The sequence below is a fragment of the Triturus cristatus genome, chromosome 12 (assembly GCF_964204655.1).
Source record: "Triturus cristatus chromosome 12, aTriCri1.1, whole genome shotgun sequence".
Taxonomy (NCBI): Eukaryota; Metazoa; Chordata; class Amphibia; order Caudata; family Salamandridae; genus Triturus; species Triturus cristatus.
Genome location: NC_140595.1, coordinates 8458539 through 8472489, shown reverse-complemented (window position 1 = coordinate 8472489; position 13951 = coordinate 8458539). Strand labels below are relative to the sequence as shown.

Below are 13951 nucleotides of genomic sequence, written 5' to 3'. Positions count from 1 at the left end.
GGGACTAGTTTACTTATAATGGGACACTTATAATATGCTACTGGGACACTTATAATATGCTCCTGGGACTAGTCTACTTATAATGGGACACTTGTAATATGCTACTGGGACTAGTCTACTTATAATGGGACACTTATAATATGGTACTAGCATTACGAGACTTATAATATGCTAATGGGACTAGTCTACTTATAATGGGACACTTATAATATGCTAATGGGACACTTATAATATGCTACTAGAATTACGACACTTATAATATGCTACTGGGACTAGTCTACTTATAATGGGACACTTATAATATGCTACTGGGACTAATCTACTTATAATGGGACACTTATAATATGCTACTGGGACTAGTCTACTTATAATATGCTACTGGGACTAGTCTACTAATAATGGGACACTTATCATGTGCTACTAGAATTACGACACTTATAATATGCTACTGGGACACTTATAATATGCTACTGGGACTAGTCTACTTATAATATGCTACTGGGACTAGTCTACTTATAATGGGACACTTATAATATGCTACTGGGACTAGTCTACTTATAATGGGACACTAATAATATGCTACTGGGACTAATCTACTTATAATGGGACACTTATAATATGCTACTAGAATTACGACACTTATAATATGCTACTGGGACACTTATAATATGCTACTGGGACTAGTCTACTTATACTGGGACGCTTCTAATATGCTACTAGAATTACGACACTTATAATATGGGACTGGGACACTTCTAATATGCTACTAGAATTACGACACTTTTAATATGGGACTGGGACACTTATAATATGCTACTGGGACACTTATAATATGCTCCTGGGACTAGTCTACTTATAATATGCTACTGGGACTAGTCTACTTATAATGGGACACTTATAATATGCTACTGGGACTAGTCTACTTATAATGGGACACTTATAATATGCTACTGGGACTAGTCTACTTATAATGGGACACTTATAATGTGCTACTAGAATTACGACACTTATAATATGCTACTGGGACACTTATAATATGCTCCTGGGACTAGTCTACTTATACTGGGACACTTATAATATGCTACTAGAATTACGACACTTATAATATGCTACTGGGACTAGTCTACTTATAATGGGACACTTATAATATGCTACTGGGACTAGTCTACTTATAATGGGACACTTGTAATATGCTACTGGGACTAGTCTACTTATAATGGGACACTTATAATATGCTACTGGGACTAATCTACTTATAATGGGACACTTATAATATGCTACTGGGACTAGTCTACTTATAATATGCTACTGGGACTAGTCTACTTATAATATGCTACTGGGACTAGTTTACTTATAATGGGACACTTATAATATGCTACTGGGACTAGTCTACTTATAATGGGACACTTATAATATGCTACTGGGACACTTATAATATGCTACTAGAATTACGACACTTATAATATGCTACTGGGACTAGTCTACTTATAATGGGACACTTATAATATGCTACTGGGACTAATCTACTTATAATGGGACACTTATAATATGCTACTGGGACTAGTCTACTTATAATGGGACACTTATAATATGCTACTGGGACTAGTCTACTTATAATGGGACACTTATAATATGCTACTGGGACACTTATAATATGCTACTAGAATTACGACACTTATAATATGCTACTGGGACTAGTTTACTTATAATGGGACACTTATAATATGCTACTGGGACTAGTCTACTTATAATGTGCTACTAGAATTACGACACTTATAATATGCTACTAGAATTACAACACTTATAATATGGGACTGGGACACTTATAATATGCTACTAGAATTACGACACTTATAATATGGGACTGGGACACTTATAATATGCTACTAGAATTACGACACTTATAATATGCTACTGGGACTACTCTACTTATAATGGGACACTTATAATATGCTACTGGGACTAGTCTACTTATAATGGGACACTTACAATATGCTACTGGGACTAGTCTACTTATACTGGGACACTTCTAATATGCTACTAGAATTACGACACTTATAATATGGGACTGGGACACTTATAATATGCTACTAGAATTACGACACTTATAATATGGGACTGGGACACTTATAATATGCTACTGGGACTACTCTACTTATAATGGGACACTTATAATATGCTACTGGGACTAGTCTACTTATAATATGCTACTGGGACTAGTTTACTTATAATGGGACACTTATAATATGCTACTGGGACTAGTCTACTTATAATGGGACACTTATAATATGCTACTGGGACACTTATAATATGCTACTAGAATTACGACACTTATAATATGCTACTGGGACTAGTTTACTTATAATGGGACACTTATAATATGCTACTGGGACTAGTCTACTTATAATGTGCTACTAGAATTACGACACTTATAATATGCAACTGGGACTAGTCTACTTATAATTTGCTACTGGGACTAGTCTACTTATACTGGGATACTTATAATATGCTACTAGAATTACGACACTTATAATATGCTACTGGGACTAGTCTACTTATAATGGGACACTTATAATATGCTACTAGAATTACGACACTTATAATATGCTAATGGGACTAGTCTACTTATAATGGGACACTTATAATATGCTACTAGGACTAGTCTACTTATAATGGGACACTTATAATATGCTACTAGAATTACGACACTTATAATATGCTACTGGGACTAGTCTACTTATAATGGGACACTTGTAATATGCTACTGGGACTAGTCTACTTATAATGGGACACTTGTCATGTGCTACTAGAATTACGACACTTATAATATGCTACTGGGACACTTATAATATGCTCCTGGGACTAGTCTACTTATAATGGGGCACTTATAATATGCTACTGGAATTACGACACTTATAATATGGTACTAGAATTACGACATTTAAAATATGCTACTAGAATTACGACACTTATAATATGGTACTGGGACTAGTTTACTTATAATGGGACACTTATAATATGCTCCTGGGACTAATCTACTTATAATGGGACACTTATAATATGCTACTAGAATTACGAGACTTATAATATGCTCCTGGGACTAGTCTACTTATAATGGGGCACTTATAATATGCTCCTGGGACTAGTCTACTTATAATGGGACACTTATAATATGCTCCTGGGACTAGTCTACTTATAATATGCTACTGGGACTAGTCTACTTATAATAGGACACTTACAATATGCTACTGGGACTAGTCTACTTATAATGGGACACTTATAATGTGCTACTGGGACTAGTTTACTTATAATGGGACACTTATAATATGCTACTGGGACTAGTTTACGTATAATGGGACACTTATAATATGCTACTGGGACTAGTCTACTTATACTGGGACACTTATAATATGCTACTAGAATTACGACACTTATAATATGCTACTGGGACTAGTCTACTTATAATGGGACACTTATAATATGCTACTGGGACTAGTCTACTTATAATGGGACACTTGTAATATGCTACTGGGACTAGTCTACTTATAATGGGACACTTATCATGTGCTACTAGAATTACGACACTTATAATATGCTACTGGGACACTTATAATATGCTCCTGGGACTAGTCTACTTATAATGGGACACTTATAATATGCTACTGGGACTAGTTTACTTATAATGGGACACTTATAATATACTACTAGATTTACGACACTTATAATATGCTACTGGGACTAGTCTACTTATAATGGGGCACTTATAATATGCTACTAGAATTACGACACTTATAATATGCTACTAGATTTACGACACTTATAATATGCTCCTCAGACTAGTCTACTTATAATGGGACACTTATAATATGCTACTAGAATTACGACACTTATAATATGCTACTGGGACTAGTCTACTTATAATGGGACACTTATAATATGCTACTGGGACTAGTCTACTTATAATGGGACACTTATAATATGCTACTGGGACTAGTCCACTTATAATGGGACACTTATAATGTGCTACTAGAATTACGACACTTATAATATGCTACTAGAATTACGAGATTTATAATATGCTACTAGAATTACGAGACTTATAATATGCTCCTGGGACTAGTCTACTTATAATATGCTACTGGGACTAGTCTACTTATAATGGGACACTTATATTATGCTACTGGGACTAGTCTACTTATAATGGGACACTTATAATATGCTACTGGGACTAGTCTACTTATAATGGGACACTTGTAATATGCTACTGGGACTAGTCTACTTATAATGGGACACTTATAATATGCTACTGCGACTAGTCTACTTATAATGGGACACTTATAATATGCTACTGGGAGTAGTCTACTTATAATGGGACACTTATCATGTGCTACTGGGACTAGTCTACTTATAATGGGACACTTATCATGTGCTACTAGAATTACGACACTTATAATATGCTACTGGGACACTTATAATATGCTCCTGGGACTAGTCTACTTATAATGGGACACTTATAATATGCTACTGGGACTAGTCTACTTATAATGGGCCACTTATAATATGCTACTGGGACTAGTCTACTTATAATGGGACACTTATAATATGCTACTGGGACTAGTCTACTTATAATGGGGCACTTATAATATGCTACTAGAATTACGACACTTATAATATGCTCCTGGGACTAGTCTACTTATAATGGGACACTTATAATATGCTACTAGAATTACGACACTTATAATATGCTACTAGAATTACGAGACTTATAATATGCTCCTGGGACTAGTCTACTTATAATGGGACACTTACAATATGCTACTGGGACTAGTCTACTTATAACGGGACACTTATAATATGCTCCTGGGACTAGTCTACTTATAATGGGGCACTTATAATATGCTCCTGGGACTAGTCTACTTATAATGGGACACTTATAATATGGTACTAGAATTACTACACTTAAAATATGCTACTAGAATTACGAGACTTATAATATGCTACTGGGACACTTATAATATGCTCCTGGGACTAGTCTACTTATAATGGGGCACTTATAATATGCTCCTGGGACTAGTCTACTTATAATGGGACACTTATAATATGCTACTGGGAATAGTCTACTTATAATATGCTCCTGGGACTAGTCTACTTATAATGGGGCACTTATAATATGCTACTAGGACTAGTCTACTTATAATGGGACACTTATAATATGCTACTAGAATTACGACACTTATAATATGCTCCTGGGACTAGTCTACTTATAATGGGACACTTATAATATGCTACTAGAATTACGACACTTATATGCTACTAGAATTATGACACTTATAATATGCTACTAGAATTACGACACTTATAATATGCTCCTCGGACTAGTCTACTTATAATGGGACACTTATAATATGCTACTAGAATTAGGACACTTATAATATGCTAATGGGACACTTATAATATGCTACTGGGACTACTCTACTTATAATGGGACACTTATAATATGCTACTGGGACTAGTCTACTTATAATGGGGCACTTATAAGTAGACTAGTCCCAGTAGCATAATATAATATGCTACTGGGACTAGTTTACTTATAATGGGACACTTATAATATGCTACTGGGACACTTATAATATGCTACTAGAATTACGACACTTATAATATGGGACTGGGACACTTATAATATGCTACTGGGACACTTATAATATGCTACTAGAATTACGACACTTATAATATGCTACTGGGACTAGTCTACTTATAATGGGACACTTACAATATGCTACTGGGACTAGTCTACTTATAATGGGACACTTATAATATGCTACTGGGACTCGTCTACTTATAATATGCTACTGGGACTAGTCTACTAATAATGGGACACTTATCATGTGCTACTAGAATTACGACACTTATAATATGCTACTAGAATTACGACACTTATAATATGCTACTGGGACTAGTCTACTTATAATGGGACACTTCTAATATGCTACTGGGACTAGTCTACTTATAATGGGACACTTCTAATATGCTACTGGGACTAATCTACTTATAATGGGACACTTATAATATGCTACTGGGACTAGTCTACTTATAAAGGGACACTTATAATATGGTACTAGAATTACGACACTTAAAATATGCTACTAGAATTACGACACTTAAAATATGCTACTAGAATTACGACACTTATAATATGCTACTGGGACTAGTCTATTTATGATGGGACACTTATAATATGCTACTAGAATTACGACACTTATAATATGCTACTGGGACTAGTCTACTTATAATGGGACACTTCTAATATGCTACTGGGACTAGTCTACTTATAATGGGACACTTATAATATGCTACTAGAATTACGACACTTATAATATGCTACTGGGACTAGTCTACGTATAATGGGACACTTATAATATGCTACTAGAATTACGAGACTTATAATATGCTACTGGGACTAGTCTACTTATAATGGGACACTTGTAATATGCTACTAGAATTACGATACTTATAATATGCTACTAGAATTACGACACTTATAATATGCTACTGGGACTAGTCTACTTATAATGGGACACTTGTAATATGCTACTAGAATTACGACACTTATAATATGCTACTGGGACTAGTCTACTCATAATGGGACACTTATAATATGCTACTGGGACTAGTCTACTTATAATGGGACACTTGTAATATGCTACTGGGACTAGTCTACTTATAATGGGACACTTCTAATATGCTACTGGGACTAGTCTACTTATAATGGGACACTTATAATATGCTACTAGAATTACGACACTTCTAATATGCTACTGGGACTAGTCTACGTATAATGGGACACTTATAATATGCTACTGGGACACTTATAATATGCTACTAGAATTACGAGACTTATAATATGCTACTGGGACTAGTCTACTTATAATGGGACACTTCTAATATGCTACTGGGACTACTCTACTTATAATGGGACACTTATAATATGCTACTCGGACTAGTCTACTTATAATGGGACACTTATAATATGCTACTGGGACTAGTCTACTTATAATGGGACACTTATAATATGCTACTAGAATTACGACACTTATAATATGCTACTGGGACTAGTCTACTTATAATGGGACACTTCTAATATGCTACTGGGACTAGTCTACTTATAATGGGACACTTATAATATGCTACTAGAATTACGACACTTATAATATGCTACTGGGACTAGTCTACGTATAATGGGACACTTATAATATGCTACTGGGACACTTATAATATGCTACTAGAATTACGAGACTTATAATATGCTACTGGGACTAGTCTACTTATAATGGGACACTTCTAATATGCTACTGGGACTACTCTACTTATAATGGGACACTTATAATATGCTACTCGGACTAGTCTACTTATAATGGGACACTTATAATATGCTACTGGGACTAGTCTACTTATAATGGGACACTTATAATATGCTACTGGGACTAGTCTACTTATAATGGGACACTTATAATATGCTACTGGGACTAGTCTACTTATAATGGGACACTTGTAATATGCTACTAGAATTACGACACTTATAATATGCTACTAGGACACTTATAATATGCTCCTGGGACTAGTCTACTTATACTGGGACACTTATAATATGCTACTAGAATTACGACACTTATAATATGCTGCTGGGACCAGTCTACTTATAATGGGACACTTATAATATGCTCCTGGGACTAGTCTACTTATAATGGGACACTTGTAATATGCTACTGGGACTAGTCTACTTATAATGGGACACTTGTAATATGCTACTGGGACTAGTCTACTTATAATGGGACACTTGTAATATGCTACTGGGACTAGTCTACTTATAATGGGACACTTGTAATATGCTACTGGGACTAGTCTACTTATAATGGGACACTTGTAATATGCTACTGGGACTAGTCTACTTATAATGGGACACTTATAATATGCTACTAGAATTACGACACTTATAATATGCTACTGGGACTAGTCTACTCATAATGGGACACTTATAATATGCTACTGGGACTAGTCTACTTATAATGGGACACTTGTAATATGCTACTGGGACTAGTCTACTTATAATGGGACACTTATAATATGCTACTAGAATTACGACACTTATAATATGCTACTAGAATTACGACACTTATAATATGCTACTGGGACTAGTCTACTTATAATGGGACACTTATAATATGCTACTATCATTACGACACTTATAATATGCTACTGGGACTAGTCTACTTATAATGGGACACTTGTAATATGCTACTGGGACTAGTCTACTTATAATGGGACACTTATAATATGCTACTGGGACTAGTCTACTTATAATGGGACACTTATAATATGCTACTAGAATTACGAGACTTATAATATGCTACTAGAATTACGACACTTATAATATGCTATTGGGACTAGTCTACTTATAATATGCTACTGGGACTAGTCTACTTATAATGGGACACTTCTAATATGCTACTGGGACTAGTCTACTTATAATGGGACACTTATAATATGCTACTAGAATTACGACACTTATAATATGCTACTGGGACTAGTCTACGTATAATGGGACACTTATAATATGCTACTAGAATTACGAGACTTATAATATGCTACTGGGACTAGTCTACTTATAATGGGACACTTGTAATATGCTACTAGAATTACGATACTTATAATATGCTACTAGAATTACGACACTTATAATATGCTACTGGGACTAGTCTACTTATAATGGGACACTTGTAATATGCTACTAGAATTACGACACTTATAATATGCTACTGGGACTAGTCTACTCATAATGGGACACTTATAATATGCTACTGGGACTAGTCTACTTATAATGGGACACTTGTAATATGCTACTGGGACTAGTCTACTTATAATGGGACACTTATAATATGCTACTAGAATTACGACACTTATAATATGCTACTAGAATTACGACACTTATAATATGCTACTGGGACTAGTCTACTTATAATGGGACACTTATAATATGCTACTATCATTACGACACTTATAATATGCTACTGGGACTAGTCTACTTATAATGGGACACTTGTAATATGCTACTGGGACTAGTCTACTTATAATGGGACACTTATAATATGCTACTGGGACTAGTCTACTTATAATGGGACACTTATAATATGCTACTAGAATTACGAGACTTATAATATGCTACTAGAATTACGACACTTATAATATGCTATTGGGACTAGTCTACTTATAATATGCTACTGGGACTAGTCTACTTATAATGGGACACTTCTAATATGCTACTGGGACTAGTCTACTTATAATGGGACACTTATAATATGCTACTAGAATTACGACACTTATAATATGCTACTGGGACTAGTCTACGTATAATGGGACACTTATAATATGCTACTAGAATTACGAGACTTATAATATGCTACTGGGACTAGTCTACTTATAATGGGACACTTGTAATATGCTACTAGAATTACGATACTTATAATATGCTACTAGAATTACGACACTTATAATATGCTACTGGGACTAGTCTACTTATAATGGGACACTTGTAATATGCTACTAGAATTACGACACTTATAATATGCTACTGGGACTAGTCTACTCATAATGGGACACTTATAATATGCTACTGGGACTAGTCTACTTATAATGGGACACTTGTAATATGCTACTGGGACTAGTCTACTTATAATGGGACACTTCTAATATGCTACTGGGACTAGTCTACTTATAATGGGACACTTATAATATGCTACTAGAATTACGACACTTCTAATATGCTACTGGGACTAGTCTACGTATAATGGGACACTTATAATATGCTACTGGGACACTTATAATATGCTACTAGAATTACGAGACTTATAATATGCTACTGGGACTAGTCTACTTATAATGGGACACTTCTAATATGCTACTGGGACTACTCTACTTATAATGGGACACTTATAATATGCTACTCGGACTAGTCTACTTATAATGGGACACTTATAATATGCTACTGGGACTAGTCTACTTATAATGGGACACTTATAATATGCTACTAGAATTACGACACTTATAATATGCTACTGGGACTAGTCTACTTATAATGGGACACTTCTAATATGCTACTGGGACTAGTCTACTTATAATGGGACACTTATAATATGCTACTAGAATTACGACACTTATAATATGCTACTGGGACTAGTCTACGTATAATGGGACACTTATAATATGCTACTGGGACACTTATAATATGCTACTAGAATTACGAGACTTATAATATGCTACTGGGACTAGTCTACTTATAATGGGACACTTCTAATATGCTACTGGGACTACTCTACTTATAATGGGACACTTATAATATGCTACTCGGACTAGTCTACTTATAATGGGACACTTATAATATGCTACTGGGACTAGTCTACTTATAATGGGACACTTATAATATGCTACTGGGACTAGTCTACTTATAATGGGACACTTATAATATGCTACTGGGACTAGTCTACTTATAATGGGACACTTGTAATATGCTACTAGAATTACGACACTTATAATATGCTACTAGGACACTTATAATATGCTCCTGGGACTAGTCTACTTATACTGGGACACTTATAATATGCTACTAGAATTACGACACTTATAATATGCTGCTGGGACCAGTCTACTTATAATGGGACACTTATAATATGCTCCTGGGACTAGTCTACTTATAATGGGACACTTGTAATATGCTACTGGGACTAGTCTACTTATAATGGGACACTTGTAATATGCTACTGGGACTAGTCTACTTATAATGGGACACTTGTAATATGCTACTAGAATTACGACACTTATAATATGCTGCTGGGACTAGTCTACTTATAATGGGACACTTAAAATATGCTACTGGGACACTTATAATATGCTACTAGAATTACGACACTTATAATATGCTACTGGGACTAGTCTACTTATAATGGGACACTTATAATATGCTACTGGGACTAGTCTACTTATAATGGGACACTTATAATATGCTACTGGGACTAGTCTACTTATAATGGGACACTTGTAATATGCTACTGGGACTAGTCTACTTATAATGGGACACTTATAATATGCTACTAGAATTACGACACTTATAATATGGGACTGGGACACTTATAATATGCTACTAGAATTACGAGACTTATAATATGCTACTGGGACTACTCTACTTATAATGGGACACTTATAATATGCTACTGGGACTACTCTACTTATAATATGCTACTGGGACTAGTCTACTTATAATATGCTACTGGGACTAGTCTACTAATAATGGGACACTTATGTGCTACTAGAATTACGACACTTATAATATGCTACTGGGACACTTATAATATGCTACTGGGACTAGTCTACTTATAATATGCTACTGGGACTAGTCTACTTATAATGTGCTACTAGAATTACGACACTTATAATATGGGACTGGGACACTTATAATATGCTACTAGAATTACGACACTTATAATATGGGACTGGGACACTTATAATATGCTACTAGAATTACGACACTTATAATATGGGACTGGGACACTTATAATATGCTACTAGAATTACGACACTTATAATATGGGACTGGGACACTTATAATATGCTACTAGAATTACGACACTTATAATATGCTACTGGGACACTTACAATATGCTACTGGGACTAGTCTACTTATAATGGGACACTTATAATATGCTACTGGGACTAGTCTACTTATAATATGCTACTGGGACTAGTCTACTTATAATGGGACACTTGTAATATGCTACTGGGACTAGTCTACTTATAATGGGACACTTATCATGTGCTACTAGAATTACGACACTTATAATATGCTACTGGGACTAGTCTACTTATAATATGCTACTGGGACTAGTCTACTTATAATGGGACACTTGTAATATGCTCCTGGGACTAGTCTACTTATAATGGGACACTTATAATATACTACTAGATTTACGACACTTATAATATGCTACTGGGACTAGTCTACTTATAATGGGGCACTTATAATATGCTACTGGAATTACGACACTTATAATATGCTACTGGGACTAGTCTACTTATAATGGGACACTTGTAATATGCTCCTGGGACTAGTCTACTTATAATGGGACACTTGTAATATGCTCCTGGGACTAGTCTACTTATAATGGGGCACTTATAATATGCTCCTGGGACTAGTCTACTTATAATGGGACACTTATAATATGCTACTAGGACTAGTCTACTTATAATGGGACACTTATAATATGCTACTAGAATTACGACACTTATAATATGCTACTAGGACTAGTCTACTTATAATGGGACACTTATAATATGCTACTAGAATTACGACACTTATAATATGCTACTGGGACTAGTCTACTTATAATATGCTACTGGGACTAGTCTACTTATAATATGCTACTGGGACTAGTCTACTTATAATGGGACACTTATAATATGCTACTGGGACTAGTCTACTTATAATGGGACACTTATAATATGCTACTGGGACTAATCTACTTATAATGGGACACTTATAATATGCTACTGGGACTAATCTACTTATAATGGGACACTTATAATATGCTACTGGGACTAGTCTACTTATAATATGCTACTGGGACTAGTTTACTTATAATGGGACACTTATAATATACTACTAGATTTACGACACTTATAATATGCTACTGGGACTAGTCTACTTATAATGGGGCACTTATAATATGCTACTGGGACTAGTCTACTTATAACGGGACACTTATAATATGCTACTGGGACTAGTCTACTTATAATGGGACACTTATAATATGCTACTGGGACTAGTCTACTTATAATGGGACACTTATAATATGCTCCTGGGACTAGTCTACTTATAATGGGACACTTATAATATGCTACTGGGACTAGTCTACTTATAATGGGACACTTATAATATGCTCCTGGGACTAGTCTACTTATAATGGGACACTTATAATATGCTACTGGGACTAGTCTACTTATAATGGGACACTTATAATATGCTACTGGGACTAGTCTACTTATAATGGGACACTTATAATATGCTACTGGGACTAGTCTACTTATAATGGGACACTTATAATATGCTACTATCATTACGACACTTATAATATGCTACTGGGACTAATCTACTTATAATGGGACCCTTATAATATGCTACTAGAATTACGAGATTTATAATATGCTACTAGAATTACGAGACTTATAATATGCTCCAGGGACTAGTCTACTTATAATGGGACACTTATAATATGCTACTGGGACACTTATAATATGCTACTGGGACACTTATAATATGCTACTAGAATTACGAGACTTATAATATGCTACTGGGACTAGTCTACTTATAATGGGACACTTATAATGTGCTACTAGAATTACGACACTTATAATATGCTCCTGGGACTAGTCTACTTATAATGGGACCCTTATAATATGCTCCTGGGACTAGTCTACTTATAATGGGACACTTATAATATGCTACTGGGACACTTATAATATGCTACTAGAATTACGACACTTATAATATGCTACTAGAATTACGAGACTTATAATATGCTCCTGGGACTAGTCTACTTATAATGGGACACTTATAATATGCTACTGGAATTACGACACTTATAATATGCTACTGGGACTAGTTTACTTATAATGGGGCACTTGTAATATGCTCCTGGGACTAGTCTACTTATAATGGGACACTTGTAATATGCTACTGGGACTAGTCTACTTATAATGGGACACTTATAATGTGCTACTAGAATTACGACACTTATAATATGCTACTGGGACACTTATAATATGCTCCTGGGACTAGTCTACTTATAATGGGGCACTTATAATATGCTCCTGGGACTAGTCTACTTATAATGGGACACTTATAATA

At 35.0% G+C, this 13951-nt stretch overlaps 1 protein-coding gene across 1 annotated transcript in view; it reads left to right on the top strand.

The window, feature by feature from the left end:
• Window positions 1-13951, top strand: part of GRIN3B (glutamate ionotropic receptor NMDA type subunit 3B) — a 187229-nt gene that overhangs the window by 133763 nt on the left and 39515 nt on the right. The gene's annotated exons all lie outside the window — the stretch shown is intronic.